At 31.1% G+C, this 9,868-nt stretch overlaps 1 pseudogene; it reads left to right on the top strand.

The window, feature by feature from the left end:
* Positions 1–986: 986 nt before the first annotated feature.
* Positions 987–2,117, top strand: LOC115875521 (annotated as a pseudogene).
* Positions 2,118–9,868: the final 7,751 nt, after the last annotated feature.

Below are 9,868 nucleotides of genomic sequence, written 5' to 3'. Positions count from 1 at the left end.
GGGAAATGAGTATAACACTACCCTTCAATCATCATACCTTATGTATTTTGATGTAAATAACTTATATGGTACAGCCATGAGTCAATTCTTACCTTTTGGCGATTTTCAGTAGGTAGAAAGTATCGATTTTTATTATGAAAATATATTGAACACCCCTAATGATTATAATATCGGTTATATACTTGAGGTTGATTTAGATTGTCCTACAAAATTATATAATCTTCACAAAGATTTACATATATGTCCAGAGCGTATGGTATCACCTATAAAATCATCAAAACAAATGAAACTCTTAACCACACTATTTAATAAGAAAAAGTACATTATTCATTATACAAATTTAAAACAAGCAGTAAGTTTAGGTTTAGAAGTAGTTCATAAAATTTTAAAATTTAATCAATCTCCTTGGTTAAAAAGTTACATCGATTTAAATACACAATTAAGAAAACAGAGTAAAAATGATTTTGAGAAAAAATTTTATAAGTTAACGAATAATGCAGTTTTTGGTAAAACTATGGAGAATGTAAGGAAATATAAAGATGTTAAATTAGTTACACAATGGGAAGGTAGATATGGTGCAAAATCTTACATTTCCAAACCAAATTTCTATAATCTTACCATATTCAATGATAGTATGGTTATTATAGAAATGAAAAGGATAAATATTAAATTTAACAAACCAATTTATGTAGGATTCAGTATTTTAGACATTTCAAAAACCATAGTTTATGATTTTCATTACAACTACATTAAACCCAAATGTAATAACAATGCTAAATTATTATATTCCGATACAGATTCCTTAATATACCATTTTTTTGTTGATAATATATATGAACATATTAGAGAAGATATAAATAAATTTGGTACCTCTGACTATTCAGAAAACAATCAATTTAATATTCCTTTAGTAAATAAAATAGTATTAGGTTTGATGAAGGATGAAAATAATGGAAACATAATGGTTGAATTTATTGGTTTGAAATCTAAAATGTTTTTAAAAACATTTAAAACGTTACAAAACAATGCAAATAAAATTGTTAAAATGGATAAGGGAATAACAAGTGCATCACTAAAAACAATTACTTTTGAGAATTATTTTGAATGTCTATTTAATAATAGCAATTTGTCTGTCAAAGAAACATTAATTCGGAGTAAAAAACATGAGGTATATACAATAATCCAGACAAAAATTGCTCTAACTCCATACGACGATAAAAGAATTGTTAATTATATTACAACAGATTTACTTCCCTGGGGTTATATAAATTGTTAGATTAATCCACTTACTTTATTTATTTTTTTTTATTTAACCCCTTATGTTGAAATTGAAACTAGAAAAACAAACAGTTCTAAAATATGTTAGAACAACACCTGCAGCATATGCTCCAGTTAAGGGTTCAGCTAGATCAGCTGGATTCGAATTAAAAAGTATAGATGACTGTATAATACCAGCAAGAGACAGAAATATAGTAAATACAGGTTTAAAAAATCAAGTACCTAAAGGGTGTTATGGTCGAATTGCACCCAGATCTGGACTGGCTATAAACAATTTCATCGATGTTGGAGGTATTTTATTTTAATTATAAAATTTCCAGTTCAACTAATAACAGATTTTACAGCAGGAGTCGTAGATGAAGACTATGGAGGAATAGTTTAAATTGTTTTGTTTAATCATTTTGAGAACGATTTTATTGTAAAGAGAGGTGATCGCATCGCACAGCTGATTTGTGAGAGGATATTCTATCCTGAAGTGCAAGAAGTGCAGGTATTTTAAATCATTTATATAAGTAAATTTAAATTTTAATTAATATTATATTTTCCAGAGCATTTGTGACACAGAAAGAGGAGAAGGATCATTCGGATCTACTGATATATAGCAAATATTAGAACATTTCTCATACAAGGTGTGGAGATTTGGATCTACAGACATATCAGTTTTCATATAAGATTATTGTAAAAATATATGTGTTTAAAGTAATCCTGTTTTAAATTGTTATTTAAATAATTACACTCTTCACTAAAAATTATATTTTAGATTCATAGAAACATTGTAATTTACATTTACATATTTAAATTATTGTAAAACTAAATACTCATTATAAGTGGAGGTAATAAAACACTAAAGCAATTTAAATAACTTACATTACACTGGAAAATGTAAAAATGGAATAATTAATATAAAATAAACGTGTTTAGAAAAATCCTGTTGTTAATTATTATTTTAATGGTTCTTATTATTGGTTATGGTTCTTATATTTACAACATTACGCTATTGCAAAAAACTATATTCATTAAATTAGATATTGTAATATTTATGGAAAGTATGAATATAAAAATAAATGTGCTTATAATTTAATTTATCTTTTCTTATAAAATATATTTCACAAGGCTAGGCATGGCTCGCACTATGAGTAACAGCGAAAAACATCCTTATCGCAATATTTACTGATAAAACCCGACCCCCGTGACCTCTCGTACACAATAATAACTTATCACAATATTTGGAGATAACCTTTAACCTATCAAAGTTCTTCACCAAACTGCTCTGACGTACCACAATTTACATTTACATGCTACCTACCTAAACCACACCAATTAAGGCCTTCTTCAACAGCCTCTGGTAAATTTACAAGAACCCACAGGTACACACGCAAAAAAACAGGTGAAAATCTTTGGTAACCTTCTTGGCCATCCGACTGTCGCAGTCCCGTATAAGTTTAACTACTTTGGTATTCTAATATCAGCTATTGCTTTTAGAAATTCAGGATCAGGTTTAACACCGTCAGCTGAAAATACTTGGCCTACATACTTTACCTCTTTTACTTTATATTGTATTTTATTCTTATTAAATTTAACTCCATATTTATTTGCTCTTTGTATTACCTGTGAAAATATTCTAACATGCTCTTCTTCACTTTCTGCCGCAATAATAAAGTCGTCAAAGCAAATACCAATATTTAAATCTCCAAACATATTTTCATTCATGCGTTGAAATATCTCAGGACTCACAGTTAACCCAAAAGACAATCTCTTAAAACAGTATTTTCCAAACGGAGTTCTAAAACACGTATACTTCATGCTCTCTTGATCTAAAGGCACATGATAAAATCTTTCTTTAAGATTTAAAACTGTGTAAATAGATTTATTTCTTAGTTTTACAGCTAATTCATCTACAGTTGGTATAGGAAACTGATTACTACCAACAAATTTATTTAAATGAATAGGATCTAGACAAATTCTTATTTTCTTACACCTTCTGACTGCGTCTCTGTGAAAAATTTGTAGCTCATTCCTCGTTAATTTGCAATGGTTCTTACACGTATTTATTATATCATCGTACTTCGCATTTTCAGCTAACTTGAAAGTTTTATACTGCCGTGAAAAGGTAAAAGGCAGTATGTACAAAAAAAACAATGGAGATATTTTGGTTTAATTTTTTTTCCACAGTACTTCGCTGTTAATTTTTGACCTATGTTATATTTTTAAAAATAATTTAAAAATGCCATTTTATTAAAAAACCTAAATTAGTTGGTCTAAATGAATTTTCGGCAGAGAAATACTTACTGCCATTTTCCTCAATATTTTTTGTAACATGCTGAAGCAGTATGTGAATATTTCTTGGGAGTAAAGAGAATAATAATACAAAGGAAAGACAAAAAATAATTTTCTTGTGGAAAAATTATAAAATACTTACTAGTACACATATTTCATGTTTTAAACATTATTCACTAAATCGTCTACTCCATCAGTAGTTGGTAATTGTAGCCAAAAATTCTCGTCTATTTTCGGGCATCAATGAACAAAGATGTGAAATGATGTCACTTTTTTTATCTGGTGGAACTCCTCTAGCGTCAGATCTTAATTATTCTGGAATATCGAGTCTAAAGTTCACCTCAGAAAAATCTTCTTCGGTCATATTTTTATAGAACATCGATCTGCTACCTCTTCTAAATTGGACAACAAATATATCACCAAGGTAAGGCTTATCTTTATTTCTCAATCTTGATTTGCTTTCCCCACTAACACATTTTAAAATGTCTTCATTTTTCATGTTTATAACATTAATCTTTTTTCCATAGGAATTTTGCACTGCAGTGACAATATCCTTCTAGTCATAAACATTTCCCCCAGGCATGTGTTTCATTGACATTTCAACGCCATGATGCACTGAATCCTCACTCATGAATGTACGTCCGGCTTCAAAATACTTGTTAGTTATGTCATTTGCCACTATAAGATTTGAATTCACCATCGAAACCAAGCATTGTAAATAAGATATGTTCCACGTCTCTTCCTTCAAGAAGTGTCTTGTAAAACGTAGATGCTATCTCTTCTGCCTTCCTACCGGCAAGTGCCTCGTTCCATAAAACAGAAATATCTTTTTTGTTATCTTTGAGGATTTGTTTTCCATTGTGGCGAATGTTTGGTGAAATGCTATAATGCGTCTTGTAAAGCAAGTGTTTTTGCTCCCCGGTATGCGAGGAAGCATAATAACTTTTTGCAAATCTACGCTTCGTATAGAAGTTGTCATGAGCTTTACCTTAGTTAAATCATTCCTCTATTCCGTCCTTGATATTTTTGCTTTTTCAGAGTGCTCTATCCATTTCTTGCAAGCCCCACACGTTTCTTGATATTTAACAGATGTTTCTGTAAGACTGGGATAATAATTATTGATGTTTGACTCACTCAATATTTCACGAGGTGAAGCAATTTTTGTCGCAGAGACACTTGTGGGGTCGATATCTTCCTCAACTTTACGCTACCCTTTTTGAACGGTCATCAACTGTCAGGTCTCCTTCAACTGTCATCTGCTCTTTTCAACTATAGGCTGCTCTTTAATTTCAGTTTGGAATTTGTGAGATTTAACATGCTGGATATGCTGCATGCAAGCATCACATTCCTCATTGCCTAATTTTGTAAAACTTATATACATTTCTGTTAGCACTTTACGGTAAGTTTGATAAGATACCTTATTATTCGGGTACCTGTCATTGTAATGCGAATGCATAAATTTGCTGTAATGTTGTTTGGAAGATAAAGCTGATTGGGGGAATGTTAACGACAATAATGACTAATACATGGATTGAAGGTTTGTATGTGTTCTCTTATAATGTCGCGATCACATTTGTTAGCAGGTGCTGCACCGCGCCTGTCTCTTTGTGGTGTTAACGAAGCGTCATTTGAATTTTTTAACATAGTCGCATTGCATGCAAGTGTCTTGAGAAAAAATACTTTGCACACATCTTGCAATTGACCAGTCTGGTTAGGTAAAGTGTAAATTAAAGTTTGTTTTTCCGTTTGCTCACTTCAGCTTTAGTTATCTTACGTTTCTTGTTTTTTTGAATTATTCGACCATGTAACCAAGCCTGCCTTCTATTATGACCTGATAAGCCTTTCAGAAGGTCTTTTCTTCTTAACAGGTTCTGGTTGTTCACCTGTTACATTATCATTATCATTTTTCATGGTATAATTTCCGGGTTGTACATCGCTGTCTGATGAGCTTTCACCTTTCGGTGCGTAGTCCTTATCGTTAAGGGAATCATCTGAAAATCCAGTGACAAGATCCTCATCCTCATCTAAATAATTGCATTGTTTCAATGTTGAGACACTCTAGTGGAGTGCTTTAAGCCCTTATGGGATACAAACCTCGGAATTCATTTACTGTGAACGAATTTTTATAAAACTTTTTGCATTGTATTGTAAATAAAATATATTACAAAGTTTACCCATTTAAATTCGTTGCTTTCACTTTAGTATTTAAATAAACACACATATACAAATGCATACATACAAGATGGCTCCGTATTCCGGAAAAGCTCTGTTCCTATAAGGATTCCTATTTGAGATTGTCACTGCGAGCTTTTTACAAAATATGTGTGTTTAATGGTAGTACACATTTCAAAAATATTTTTATAGATATACAAGGTGAGTCAAATATATATCTATATTTGTTTACTTCAGTGAATTTGCCATACCAATTCCGGTTCCAAAAATACCTTAATAACATAGAGCATGCTAAGTGGTTTTTGAACTATGACCATGAGGACGTTAATCTAGACGTCCTCCTCCTTCGTATGAGAACTTCTAATCGAGACGATCGACTTATTGTAAGTTTATCGCTAAGAAATCGCCGTTTGCCAGCTTTTCAAATTGATAATGAATTGCACTTTAAGGAACATACATATTAACTAACGGACTATTTTCTTTGAGTTAATATGTATGTTCCTTAAGTACAATTCTTCAAGAAGAAGATTAAATGAAGCAAATCTTCTGTCAAGAAGGCCTGCTTCGAGACCAGAACTTACTAGATGTGTTCACTAGGCCCAAAAGCAAAAGCTTCTGTCTTCTTCAAAAGCAAATCTATCCAACAAAAATAAAGCTAAATGAGATGAACCAAAAACGCAACGCAACGCAACTCTTTTTGGAAACGAAACGCAACTTCTTCCGAGAAAGGAAGTATCTAGATGATAAAATAATTTTTTAATTTCTTGCTGTTTTAACATATTCCACAGGGTGTAAAATATCAATAATTTGTTTTTCCTCGTATAATTAACAGATGGGGAGTGTCATTTTTAATTTATAAAAAGATATTAAAAAGTCAAATACTTTAGCTACACACTGCTTAAAAAATTATCAAAATCAGCTCATTAAAACAAAATATATTACAACCTTTAAAATACATCAAAGTTTTAAGGTGCCCGGTTTTCGTGCCAGTGAATGTATTTCAAAAACTATACATTTTAGTCATATACTTTTCTAATCAAACAAACCTTTATTTTTTTACTAGAATCCAAAAATCAATTAATATATAGGGTTTTCCATTACAAAAAACATAATTTTGATGTGTAACTTTTTTGGGGACACCCTGTAGAATTCTACATACTTTAAGAAAATGCTTAAAATTGACTTACATAAGCTTACAAAATTTCACTTCAATACAAACTTTTGTTCTCCCTGCAAAAAACGCGTCGTATATGACGCGCCACCGTGTATAATTCGATTTCAATCAAAATTTCAATGATTAGAATATAAGCAGAATAGGTATAGCTTATGCATTAGATTTATTTATTTCAATAAATTTACTTAGAAAAATAATTAAAAAAAGTCAAAAAATTTAGAAGGAAATAATTAAGAATTTACTAAAATTACTAAAATAAAAAATTAAAAGCAACGAAAAAAAATGGGTAAACATTTTAGTATTTTATCTATAAAACAGAATAGAGAAGGTTTCACATTAATACATTCACAGCAATTGAATTCCGAGGTAAAAGACTCTGGGCACTCCACTACTCTGGTTGATACTAAGATCTAAAAAAAACTATTTGTAAGATGTCTGTTTTCAAGCAAATAAAAAATAGTAAACTGACGTTTAGAACTTGGATTCCAGTTACTCGTTTCTGAAAGCAGTAGACTATTCGAGGGTACTATCACAACTGTGTACCTATTCTTGAAAGCGAGAGAAGGGAGTGGTCCCTGGGAGCTCCCGGGGAATGCTCCCTCACACGACCTCCCTGAAAACGAAATGTCGTATTCTTGAAGCACCGGACGCACCGAGGATTATAAGGGAGGAAGTATAATTGGGGAACAGCGTTGCCGGTTTGTACAACCAATAAAATTACAGCAAATCTTGACAGTCAGCGGCTTACTTAGTCTATGGTCAGCGACTTCGGCTTGCGTACATCGCGTCTAGAGATACAATTTACTTAAAAAAGTAAAATTTCGAATGATTGCAAGTGTAGGTTGATTTGTTTGTGTCCCAAGTCTTTGTGTCTCCCGTAAGATCAACAAAAGGGCTTTTTTGCATGTCTTGCACTTTAGTCAATACAGAAACTTTATTCAGAGACGTATTATTTTCAATTTAAAATCGACATTAATACAGCGGGTACAAACAAAAACGACTAATATCTAAATTTAAAATTGTTCAAAAAATATATATACTTTTTGAGTTTTTATCCATATTCAAAGCGATATATTCCACTATAACCGTAATTTATACATAAGAAAACCATGTAACCAAGCCTGCCTTCTATTATGACCTGATAAGCCTTTCAGAAGGTCTTTTCTTCTTAACAGGTTCTGGTTGTTCACCTGTTACATTATCATTATCATTTTTCATGGTATAATTTCCGGGTTGTACATCGCTGTCTGATGAGCTTTCACCTTTCGGTGCGTAGTCCTTATCGTTAAGGGAATCATCTGAAAATCCAGTGACAAGATCCTCATCCTCATCTAAATAATTGCATTGTTTCAATGTTGAGACACTCTAGTGGAGTGCTTTAAGCCCTTATGGGATACAAACCTCGGAATTCATTTACTGTGAACGAATTTTTATAAAACTTTTTGCATTGTATTGTAAATAAAATATATTACAAAGTTTACCCATTTAAATTCGTTGCTTTCACTTTAGTATTTAAATAAACACACATATACAAATGCATACATACAAGATGGCTCCGTATTCCGGAAAAGCTCTGTTCCTATAAGGATTCCTATTTGAGATTGTCACTGCGAGCTTTTTACAAAATATGTGTGTTTAATGGTAGTACACATTTCAAAAATATTTTTATAGATATACAAGGTGAGTCAAATATATATCTATATTTGTTTACTTCAGTGAATTTGCCATACCAATTCCGGTTCCAAAAATACCTTAATAACATAGAGCATGCTAAGTGGTTTTTGAACTATGACCATGAGGACGTTAATCTAGACGTCCTCCTCCTTCGTATGAGAACTTCTAATCGAGACGATCGACTTATTGTAAGTTTATCGCTAAGAAATCGCCGTTTGCCAGCTTTTCAAATTGATAATGAATTGCACTTAAGGAACATACATATTAACTAACGGACTATTTTCTTAGTTAATATGTATGTTCCTTAAGTACAATTCTTCAAGAAGAAGATTAAATGAAGCAAATCTTCTGTCAAGAAGGCCTGCTTCGAGACCAGAACTTACTAGATGTGTTCACTAGGCCCAAAAGCAAAAGCTTCTGTCTTCTTCAAAAGCAAATCTATCCAACAAAAATAAAGCTAAATGAGATGAACCAAAAAACGCAACGCAACGCAACTCTTTTTTGGAAACGAAACGCAACTTCTTCCGAGAAAGGAAGTATCTAGATGATAAAATAATTTTTTAATTTCTTGCTGTTTTAACATATTCCACAGGGTGTAAAATATAAATAATTTGTTTTTCCTCGTATAATTAACAGATGGGGAGTTTCATTTTTAATTTATAAAAAGATATTAAAAAGTCAAATACTTTAGCTACACACTGCTTAAAAAATTATCAAAATCAGCTCATTAAAACAAAATATATTACAACCTTTAAAATACATCAAAGTTTTAAGGTGCCCGGTTTTCGTGCCAGTGAATGTATTTCAAAAACTATACATTTTAGTCATATACTTTTCTAATCAAACAAACCTTTATTTTTTTACTAGAATCCAAAAAATCAATTAATATATAGGGTTTTCCATTACAAAAAACATAATTTTGATGTGTAACTTTTTGGGGACACCCTGTAGAATTCTACATACTTTAAGAAAATGCTTAAAATTGACTTACATAAGCTTACAAAATTTCACTTCAATACAAACTTTTGTTCTCCCTGCAAAAAAACGCGTCGTATATGACGCGCCACCGTGTATAATTCGATTTCAATCAAAATTTCAATGATTAGAATATAAGCAGAATAGGTATAGCTTATGCATTAGATTTATTTATTTCAATAAATTTACTTAGAAAAATAATTAAAAAAAGTCAAAAAATTTAGAAGGAAATAATTAAGAATTTACTAAAATTACTAAAATAAAAAATTAAAAGCAACGAAAAAAAATGGGTAAACATTTTAGTATTTTATCTATAAA

The sequence above is a fragment of the Sitophilus oryzae genome, unplaced genomic scaffold, assembly GCF_002938485.1.
Source record: "Sitophilus oryzae breed Bouriz unplaced genomic scaffold, Soryzae_2.0 scaffold_1058_pilon_pilon, whole genome shotgun sequence".
Classification (NCBI taxonomy): domain Eukaryota; kingdom Metazoa; phylum Arthropoda; class Insecta; order Coleoptera; family Curculionidae; genus Sitophilus; species Sitophilus oryzae.
Note: the sequence above shows the minus strand (reverse complement) of the source record. Positions and strands in the feature narration are given on the sequence as shown.